This window comes from Prionailurus viverrinus, chromosome C1 (genome assembly GCF_022837055.1).
Source record: "Prionailurus viverrinus isolate Anna chromosome C1, UM_Priviv_1.0, whole genome shotgun sequence".
NCBI classification, from domain to species: Eukaryota; Metazoa; Chordata; class Mammalia; order Carnivora; family Felidae; genus Prionailurus; species Prionailurus viverrinus.
Window position 1 is genome coordinate 83,462,749 of NC_062568.1, and position 11,350 is coordinate 83,474,098.

Genomic DNA, 11,350 nt, shown 5'->3' on the forward strand with positions numbered 1-11,350 from the left:
TATTTTTTCAAAAAACCAACTCTTGGTTTCGTTGATCTGCTCTACAGTTTTTTTTTAGAATCTATATTGTTTATTTCTGCTCTGATCTTTATTATTTTTCTTCTTCTGCTGGGTTTAGGCTGCCTTTGCTGTTCTGCTTCTATTTCCTTTAGGTGTCCTGTTAGATTTTGTATTTGGGATTTTTCTTGTTTCTTGAGATAGGCCTGGATTGCAATGTATTTTCCTCTCAGGACTGCCTTCGCTGCATCCCAAAGCGTTTGGATTGTTGTATTTTCATTTTCGTTTGTTTCCATATATTTTTTAATTTCTTCTCTAATTGCCTGGTTGACCCACTCATTCGTTAATAGGGTGTTCTTTAACCTCCATGCTTTTGGAGGTTTTCCAGACTTTTTCCTGTGGTTGATTTCAAGCTTCATAGCATTGTGGTCTGAAAGTATGCATGGTATAATTTCAATTCTGGTAAACTTATGAAGGGCTGTTTTGTGACCCAGTATATGATCTATCTTGGAGAATGTTCCATGTGTGAGAGGCCTGAGAAAATTGAAACTTAAAAGCTTAAGTTATGGGAAACTGAAACCTAACCAAGCTTAACCAGCTTGTTCCGCTTCTGTACAATTGCTTGGCGTGCCCATGTATTCCTGATCAATCATTATTGCCTGGCACATCCGTATATTCTTGATCAACCATTGTTACTTGGCACATCCGTGTACTCCTGATCAACCATTGTTACTTGGCACATCCGTGTACTCCTGATCAATCATTGTTGCTTGGCACATCCGTGTATTCCTGATCAATCATTGTGATACCCGTACCCCCGGTTGTGGTCTGACCTAAAGGCAGGAACCAATCGAATACTGTTAAGTGTCCAACTTTAAACACCAACCAATCGCAGCTCTGTAACTGTGGAAAATTCCCGATTTCCCCATGACTTGTTTGTACCTGTCTATAAAAGGGGTGTAAAAACCTCTCTCAGGGCCTCTTGGCGTCACCGGCAACGGGGGCGCAGAGGTCCAGGTTCGAACCTGCAATAAATGACCCTTGCTGCTTAGCGTTGACTCTGGACTCTGGTGGTTTGTTTTGGGGGGTCTCTTAGACTCTGGGCGTTTCATGTGCACTCGAGAAGAAAGTATATTCTGTTGCTTTGGGATGCAGAGTTCTAAATATATCTGTCAAGTCCATCTGATCCAATGTCTCATTCAGGGCCCTTGTTTCTTTATTGACTGTGTGTCTAGATGATCTATCCATTTCTGTAAGTGGGGTGTTAACGTCCCCTGCAATTAACCATATTCTTATCAATAAGGTTGCTTATGTTTATGAGTAATTGTTTTATATATTTGGGGGCTCCGGTATTCGGCGCATAGACATTTATAATTGTTAGCTCTTCCTGGTGGATAGACCCTGTAACTATTATATAATGTCCTTCTTCATCTCTTGTTACAGCCTTTAATTTAAAGTCTAGTTTGTCTGATATAAGTATGGCTACTCCAGCTTTCTTTTGGCTTCCAGTCGCATGATAAATAGTTCTCCATCCCCTCATTCTCAATCTAAAGGTGTCCTCAGGTCTAAAATGAGTCTCTTGTAGACAGCAAATAGATGGGTCTTGTTTTTTTATCCATTCTGATACCCTATGTCTTTTGGTTGGCGCATATAATCCATTTACATTCAGTGTTATTATAGAAAGATACGGGTTTAGAGTCATTGTGATGTCTGTATGTTTTATGCTTGTAGTGATGTCTCTGAGACTTTGTCTCACAGGGTCCCCCTTAGGATCTCTTGTAGGGCTGGTTTAGTGGTGACAAATTCCTTCAGGTTTTGTTTGTTTGGGAAGACCTTTATCTCTCCTTCTATTCTAAATGACAGACTTGCTGGATAAAGGATTCTCGGCTGCATATTTTTTCTGTCTAGCACCCTGAAAATCTCGTGCCAATTCTTTCTGGCCTGCCAAGTTTCAAAAGAGAGATCAGTCACGAGTCTTATAGGTCTCCCTTTATATGTGAGGGCACGTTTACCCCTTGCTGCTTTCAGAATTTTCTCTTTATCCTTGTATTTTGCCAGTTTCACTATGATATGTCGTGCAGAAGATCGATTCAAGTTACGTCTGAAGGGAGTTCTCTGTGCCTCTTGGATTTCAATGCCTTTTTCCTTCCCCAGTTCAGGGAAGTTCTCAGCTATGATTTCTTCAAGTACCCCTTCAGCACCTTTCCCTCTCTCTTCCTCCTCTGGGATACCACTTATGCGTATATTATTTCTTTTTAGTGTATCACTTAGTTCTCTAATTTTCCCCTCATACTCCTGGATTTTTTTATCTCTCTTTTTCTCAGCTTCCTCTTTTTCCATAACTTTATCTTCTAGTTCACCTATTCTCTCCTCTGCCTCTTCAAGCCGAGCTGTGGTGGTTTCCATTTTGTTATGCATTTCGTTTAAAGCGTTTTTCAGCTCCTCGTGACTGTTCCTTAGTCCCTTGATCTCTGTAGCAAGAGATTCTCTGCTGTCCTGTATACTGTTTTCAAGCCCAGCGATTAATTTTATGACTATTATTCTAAATTCACTTTCTGTTATATTATTTAAATCCTTTTTGATCAGCTCATTAGCTGTTGTTATTTCCTGGAGATTCTTCTGAGGGGAATTCTTCCGCTTGGTCATTTTGGATAGTCCCTGGCGTGGTGAGGACCTGCAGGGCACTTCCCCTGTGCTGTGGTGTATAACTGGAGTTGGTGGGCGGGGCCGCAGTCCGACCTGATGTCTGCCCCCAGCCCACCGCTGGGGCCACAGTCAGACTGGTGTGTGCTTTCTCTTCCCCTCTCCTAGGGGCGGGATTCACTGTGGGGTGGCGTGGCCTGTCTGGGCTACTTGCACACTGCCGGGCTTGTGATGCTGGGGATCTGGCATATTAGCTGGGGTGGGTAGGCAAGGTGCACAGGGGCAGGAGGGGCAGGCTTAGCTCGCTTCTCCTTAGGTGATCCACTTCAGGAGGGGCCCTGTGGCAGCGGGAGGGAGTCAGATCTGCTGCCGGAGGTTTGGCCTCGCAGAAGCGCAGAGTTGGGTGTTTGGGTGGAGTGAGCAAGTTCCCTGGCAGGAACTGGTTCTCTTTGGGATTTTGGTTGGGGGATGGGCGGGGGAGATGGCGCTGGCCAGTGCCTTTGTTCCCCACCAAACTGAGCTCTGTCGTCCGGGGGCTCAGCAGCTCTCCCTCCCTTTGTCCTCCAGCCTTCCCACTTTCCGAGCAGAGCTGTTAACTTATGACCTCCCAGACGCTAAGTCGCGCTTGCTGTCAGAACACAGTCCGTCAGGCCTCTCCGCTTTTGCAAGCCAGACTCGGGGGCTCTGCTTGGCCGGCGAGCCGCCCTTCCGCCCCGGCTCCCTCCCGCCAGTCCGTGTAGCGCGCACCGCCTCGCCGCCCTTCCTACCCTCTTCCGTGGGCCTCTGGTCTGCGCTTGGCTCCGGCGACTCCATTCTGCTAATCCTCTCACGGTTTTCTGGGTTATTTAGGCAGGTGTAGGCGGAATCTAAGTGATCAGCAGGACGCGCAGTGAGCCCAGCGTCCTCCTACGCCGCCATCTTCCTTCAATCACTTTTTTAACAAAATTTATAAAATTCTTAGTAACCACATTAGGCAAAGTACTCTTCTAAACTTAGGTATGCAGACGAAAACAAACAAAAAGCTGAAAGATCCAAAAAACTTCAGAGTAGCTTTAAATGAATTTTAAACTCAAGTAAGATTCCTATTGTTAAACCAAATGACCACGGACATGTAAGAACATGGCAACTCCTTGAGAAAAGTTGTTGATGAAAATGGCAGGAATGGCAGGTCTGAGAAGAAGAGGCATGCTAGTGTTAAAAGTATAGGAGCAAGGTAGATAACAAATCAATATATGTGCACATTATATGTTAAGGAAAGTTAATTGCTGGGATAGACATTATCAAGCCATTACGGCACAATGGAACAAATGCATTTTCTACACTGGATACTGAGAATGACGATAATAGTAATAATTAAAACATCAGCTACTATATAATATTTACTTAGTTTACTTAAACTTCATAATAACATGATGATTTGGTATTATTCCCCAATTTTACCAATGAGGAAATGTATATTTTTTCTGGTCAAGCCACATGTCCAAAACTGTAGTTGATAAATCATAGAACTCAAACCTATCTCCAAGTCTTTTCATTTAATCTGCAATATTCCCTGCTCTTAGATATATGGTCATACTGTTGACATTGCTGAAGAACCATTAAATCTGTGGTGTATGAATACAGATGGAACAGATAGACCCTAGAGCAGATTAATAAATATTAGAATGAGAGAAAGGTGGAGAGTGGAACCAGAAAGCAAGACTCAAGCAGTCATGTTTGAGAATTTCTTTTTTTTACAGTTGAATGGAAGATTGGATGTCTTCTCAAAAAATAGTTTTTTGCTTCCTTGTATGGTAAGGTGATCTTTAATATATTAGCAATGCTACTGGGTTTCTTTTTCAATAATCTACAATCCCTGAAATGTTCCTTTGCCTTGCTTCTTGGCAACAAGTTCTTCATTAGTGCTCTTTATAATGCAAAGGTCATGAGAAATAATTTACAAGAAGTCTATCAGAGTAAACACAAACAACTCTATTTTATTCAGAATACTAAAAAATCCTATTTGCTTACAGTGATTTAGATAACACACAACAAAATAAAAGCTTTCCCTTGGATAATTATGTTTTTATTCAATTATCTGATTTAGCTGTCGAACCACTTAGGGAAAAAAATCCTTCTGCAATGCACATAGAATAGATGTCTCAAAATGGCTAATGAATAAATCGATGGTTGAACAAAAGTATTTTAAAAAGGAAGTACTTACTTGGTTAGCCTCTCAGAGCACACTTGAGATAATGCATGCTTTCTTTGATTAATCAAAGTCTTTATATTACAAAACAATTATTACTCATCAAAAAATTGTGTCTTATTTTACTGCATATACGTATGTATGTATGAACCAATGAGAAATTATGGTTGCCAAAAAAAAAAAAAAAGCTACTGCAATCTTAGGATGGATTAAAACAAGCATCATAAAATCTAGTGGAGGAGACAATCCCATTTTTTCTCTTTGCACCAATCAGATGATATGTAGAGGGATACACAATATGCGGGTGAAAACTTGATTATCATAAGAATTTTTTAGCTATTATAAAAAAGAAAAGGGCATAGACAGAGAAAAAGGAAAAAGAGGGTAAGGTCCCTGAAATTACATTACAAAAAAATAGAAGGTGGTATTTCCAACAGACATCTTAATGAAAGATCTACTCACTCTGAGTTAGACTCCAGGGGAGGGGCAAGTGTTAAGAATAATGTAAATCATAGGGATATTTGAAGGAGTAATTGCTTTCTCATTGTAGGTGGTGGAAAATAGCATGACTCCTAGCGATGGATAAGAAATTTGGGTTCTCAGGAACACAAGGCAAGTGGAGAAGAGGAGAACAAGAGTGTACAAATGCAGTAAAGAGCTAAATGAACAGATTGTGGCAGGCTTTGCTCATGAATTTTACTTCATGCTAGTAAAAAGGCAATGAATGATTTTATTCATGAGAGTAACATGGTCAGATTCCTGTTTCAGAAAAACAAAACAGTGCAAGGGTAGTGGCCAGATCATATCCGCTAGAATTAAAAGCAAAGCATCATGTTTGACAGCTCTTAAAATAGTCCAGTTGAGGAATGGTGAGGGGTGAGTCAAGGCAGGATAAATATGTTGATTTCAATTGCTCTCGTTGTTCTCAATAGAAAAGAGAATTTAAGGGGTGAGATGAAAACGTTTATACTGTGTCTCTCCTAAGCAAGGAAAGTGTATTCACACTGAAGAATAATTAAAATACAGTCTTCCATCTTCATTGTGCCCGTGTGGAAGCCAGATTCTTCTACCATAACTGCTAGCTAAACATGTGAGATTGGATACCAGATAGGACCCTATTTTACAAAAGAATGAGCAACATCAGGAATTCAACTTTTCTAAAGGTGATATGCTCAATGCTCTTATTACAGGGGTGGGGGGCACCTAATTACATTAATCAAAACAAATACAGTTTCTATCCTCAGAGATCAGTCAGTACACCTTGCCAAGGTAATAACATCTTTTTGTTCCTTTCACCTTTTTCCTCAAAGGCTGGGTTACTTTGTTTCTGCCAATTCCAGATGCTCATTTCACGTAGCTCAGCATTTCGTCTTATTTCTTAAAGTGTTTCCAAAGTTTCTTAAAAGTTTCTGTAACTCTTTTTTAATTTTTTTTTAATATTTATTTATCTTTGAGAAAGAAACAGAGTGCAAGCAGGGGAGGAGCAGAGAGGGAGACAGAATCCAAAGGAAGCTCTAGGCCCTGAGCTGTCAGCACAGAGCCTGATGCTATGCTGGAACCCACAAGCCATGAGATCATGACCTGAGCTGAAGTTGTAGGCTTAACCGACTGAGCCACCCAGGCGCCCCAGTTTATGTAACTCTTAATCTACCAAATATTCTAAGTTTTGTAATTATCAGTAATTCAGGCTATTTCTTCCTTTTCACAGATCTGATTTTACAAAGCATGAAAGAGTTCTTACCTAAGATGTGTTTCCTTGGCTCAGTCAACTAGTATTTAAATAGTGCTGCCCCTAATTCCTGGTAAAATATCATTTTTGATTTTTAGCATTTAGAGCCTGCCCATAAAACTTATCAGGAAGAGAAGAGTCTCTGAATTTATTGCCTGTTCTTACTTTAAAATTGCTATCAATGAAATTAAGTCTTAACTACTAGATTCAGTGCTACCTAATTACCCATTTCTTCATTTTATAACTTTACTACATGTAATTTTATTAATGGAGATTCAAGATATCCTAATTATAACAGGACATGTAGAAATGCCTATTTTTATATCAAGTAAGCTGAGAATTATAAAAGCATATCAATATATATGAGTTAACACCTGCTTATTGTGTGCAAAACAGTCAGTACTTCTAATGAATGCCATTGTGTTTGATGGACATTTATAGATTCTTTTTTAGATTCTATGGAGATAATCCACAAATTTCTCCAGAATTAACATGTTCTAAAAATTCTTCTCTAATCACAGAGTCTACAGCTCCTCAGCATGGAAATGTGGTTTCAAATATATGATGTCATCTTATTACTTTCCCATTATTATATTTTTAATGAAAAATAGTTGCCACAATGTTACATTAGTTTCAAGTGTAAAACAAAAAATGTGGAAGCTTCACGAATTTGCATGTCACCCTTGCACAGGGCCATGCTCATCTCTGTATTGTTCCAATTTTAGTATATGTGCTGCCAAAGTGAGCGCTACTTTCTCATTATTTAATGTAAATATGGTGATGGATTATCTATATGGAAAGCACTCCAAGAAGAGAGAACATGTTATTTGCTGTTGAAAGACTCTGAAATAACAATGACAAAAAATGTTATACCACAATGACTCGCCCAATCAAAATGGGAAACAGAAGAAATGTGTGGTAGAAGAGAGGACAGGGCTAAGACACTTATCAGGTAATGTGTATTTTTCTGAGGCTCTGGCACCAGCATTTTATTAATAATTTATAAGTTAGTTTCACCATTACAGCAAAGATTTTCTGAAAAACCTCATTGCTTTTTTTTAGAAAAGCATTTGAAATATTTAAATAATAGATATTTCATTGGTTAATGTCAGATATTATCATATATATCCAAAAGAAATATTTTAAACTTAATTGCTTCATCTATAAATATTTTGTTTCTAACAGATGTAGTAACCAAAATACCAACTATCTGAATATTAATAGATCAAATAAGAATTAACATTTTATTTATTTTCCCAGGTATTTAAATATAGTCTAAGTTTTTAAGTTAAAAGGCACATGTTTTCCTTTATTGTGTAAATGTTTCCTTTATTAAAATCTTCATTTTCATATAAACTAGATATTTTCTGAAATATTTTTTCTTCCAGTGTTTTATTTTTCAATCTTTGCACCATTTCCATATTGCTTAAATTATTGTATGAGTTGAATACCTAGAAAGATAGGCCACTTCTCTTAAGTACTTTTTTGAAATATTCTTGTTATTGCCAACACTTAACAAAATTCCTTCAACATACCTCTTACCCCCACAAATGCTGTTGGGGTTAGAGGTGACCTACAATTTTTATGTGATGTACAATTTTGCAATTTTAAAGACTCTGAATATCTGTGAAAAATGTGATACACATGAGTTTTAAACATGTTTTCCTATACAAAGTAATTGTAATTGCTTTCCAAATCTTTTAATCTCTGATTGTACCAGTATTGCCATGAGCTTATTTCAAGAGTAGAGATGTAAGAGGAAATATTAGTGCATATTCTTGAACCTAATTTCCTACATTACATAAGTGATTGCAAAACATAAAAGTATATTTCTTCAATTTTTTCAATTATCTATTATAATTATCAATTATAATTCTAGCATCTATATATTTTTTGAGATGAACTTTTTCTATTCTGAATTAGTGAATGTGCTAGAATGTCTCTTTAAGTGGTAACTCCCCAAAGTTGGCATCTTTATTAGTTTGCATATTTCTAAACTAAGCTGGGAACTACTTTTTTTTTTCATTGCATTGCTTTGGTGCTTTCTAGTGTGTGGTTACAGCATATTTTTATAGCATTCTTAGGTCTCCTGATTCAGTCTTAGACATGTTTTCTAGCGACAGACTCAGTTATCCTCTGAAAAAACAGTTTTGAGGGTAGTGGGAGGGGAGTTGTCCTGGATGACACTTCAATCCAGGGTGGGCTTTTTGCTACAATGTTTTTCATGTGTGAATATCTACTTATTTAAAAAAAAAAGCTTCAGACTGAGATCTGTTTACTTGCTCATTTGTTTCTTAAGAAAGGTTTGGGGGATAATAACTTCTTCAGAGTAAAGTCATGATTCACCACAAAACAATATCAATACATTGTATTTCCCTTTAAAAAGAAGTGAACAGGGGCGCCTGGGTGGCGCAGTCGGTTAAGCATCCGACTTCAGCCAGGTCACGATCTCGCGGTCCGTGAGTTCGAGCCCCGCGTCAGGCTCTGGGCTGATGGCTCAGAGCCTGGAGCCTGTTTCTGATTCTGTGTCTCCTTCTCTCTCTCTGCCCCTCCCCCGTTCATGCTCTGTCTCTCTCTGTCCCAAAAATAAATAAACGTTGAAAAAAAAAATTAAAAAAAAAAAAAAAGAAGTGAACAGTATAAAAGTCTCTGTATTTGGAAGTTTGATAGAAACATTCGCCATATCACACAACAGAAATTTAAGCATGAGCCCTCAAGTGCTAGTTAGTTAATAACAATCCAACAAACTCAAACAATTGAGATAAACCTTGCATAGGTAACAACACAGATTCTTGAGTCAAACAGACCTACCTTTCAGTTGTAATCCTGCTATTTACATGCCTGTAACTGTGAACCACTTACCTCAAATCTGTTATTCTTAATTCTATTATCTTTAAAATGTGGATAACAGCAGCATACTGAATTCAATTCAACAGTATCTATTGAATTCAATTATTGGAGTAATAAATGACAATTTATGTGAAGCAGTTTGAACAATGCCTGATACAGAGTAAAAGCTCACAAATTGGTAGTTAAAAACAAGATGAGGTAAAGTTATATATATTTCCCATGGCTAAAATTTCAACACCAAAAAACATAAATTTGAATGTTAAGTGTTCTATATTAAGTATGAAATAGTTTAAGTAGAAAATGTCACAGAATGCTATCACATTCACCAAAAGTAATTTTTTTACTGCAAACAAAAACAGCAACAACAAAAAAAAAACAAAACCCAAAAACGAAAAACAAAAACTCACACCATAAGTTAAATATGCATTTACAACTTAAATTTCAATAAGCATTTAAAGTTCTACAGAACTGTCTGTTTGAAGGAAAAGAAGGCTCTATTCTCTGTTTTAACTTAATTTCTAAGAGGAGTTGTTCTTGTGCTTTGGTGAGTTGAAGGAGCTTTGAAAGTTAAGGATAAAGCACAAATATTTAAGACAAAGAAAAAATTTGCAGGTAATTGCAGACTCTATTAAAGCCTTAATTAAAGGGCACTAGGAAAGCGAATTAGCACATCTGAGATTTTAATCAAACTGCTATTTCAACCAATTTATTAATTGACTCCAGGATTAGGCTGTAATGTGCACTGTTAAGATTATGTTCGTGATCTGAAAACCCTACGACTATATCTCACTATTCTTATCTCAGGAATAACCGAGTTGAAATATGCATTTAAAAGGGATCTCCTAGTTTTATAGGGATGCTTGTAGATCTTGCAAGAGCATTGATCATTCTATGCCTACAATAGCTAAACCTATATATATACACACACACACACACACACACACACACACACATACATATATGCATACATATACATATATATATATATAAAATTTGGATTTCAACATTCACTTGTTGAGTGACTGAATGCTTACAGATATTTGGATCCATCTAAAGACAAAAGACATTCTTGACTTAAAATATAGTTCAAACAAGAGTTATAGCAGTCTATAATACAACATAGAGCCTATAGTTAACAATACAGTATGGTGAATTTCAAAATTTGTTAAAACATTTCATGTTAAGTTTTCTTACTAGAAAAATTAAATAGCAAAGTGACATAAAGAAATGGTGGAAAGGATGGATATGTTTATTACTTTGATTGTCCTTATGGTATCATGGGTGTATTCATATGTCCAGACACATCAAATTGTATACATTAAATATGTGTAGTTTTTTTGTGCGTACATGTCAATCATATCAACAAAACTATTAAAAAATGTTAAAAGAAGGTACTTCTGCATTCTTGGCAGGAATAGAAAAAAATTATTACATATATAAAAATAAAATTCATTTTTAAATATCTTAAAGATAATTGTAGTAAAACCAAAAGGCATTTTCAAACTACATGCCACAATCCTATAAATTCCAATCTCAATATAGGACCTTGTCTTCATCTGTTTGGGCTACTATAACAAAATACAATGCATCAAATCACTTATCAACAGTACACACTTTTTCTTACAGTTCTGTAGGCCGCAAAGTCCAAGATCAAGTCACTGGCAGATTCAGTGTCTGGTGAAGGCTTCTTCCTATCTGTCCCTCTTTTAGTGATAACATCATGTGGCAGAAAGGATGAAGGATCTTGCTGGAGTCTCTTTTATAAAGGCACTAATCCCATTCATCCTTATGATGACTCTTCCCTCATGACCTAATCACCTTTCAGAAGTGTCCCTTCGGGGTACCATCACTTTGAAGATTAGGTCACAACATAGAAATTTTGAGAGGACACAAACATTCAATCTATAGTGGGCCTAACTTATCCTGAAGTCTTCAATCAGTAG

The 11,350-nt window shown here is 37.3% G+C and overlaps 1 non-coding gene across 1 annotated transcript; it reads right to left on the reverse strand.

The window, feature by feature from the left end:
• Window positions 1-7,203: 7,203 nt before the first annotated feature.
• On the reverse strand, window positions 7,204-7,306 carry LOC125174183 (U6 spliceosomal RNA). Its single transcript, XR_007155311.1, has one exon. It is a non-coding gene; the product is annotated as a U6 spliceosomal RNA (small nuclear RNA).
• Window positions 7,307-11,350: the final 4,044 nt, after the last annotated feature.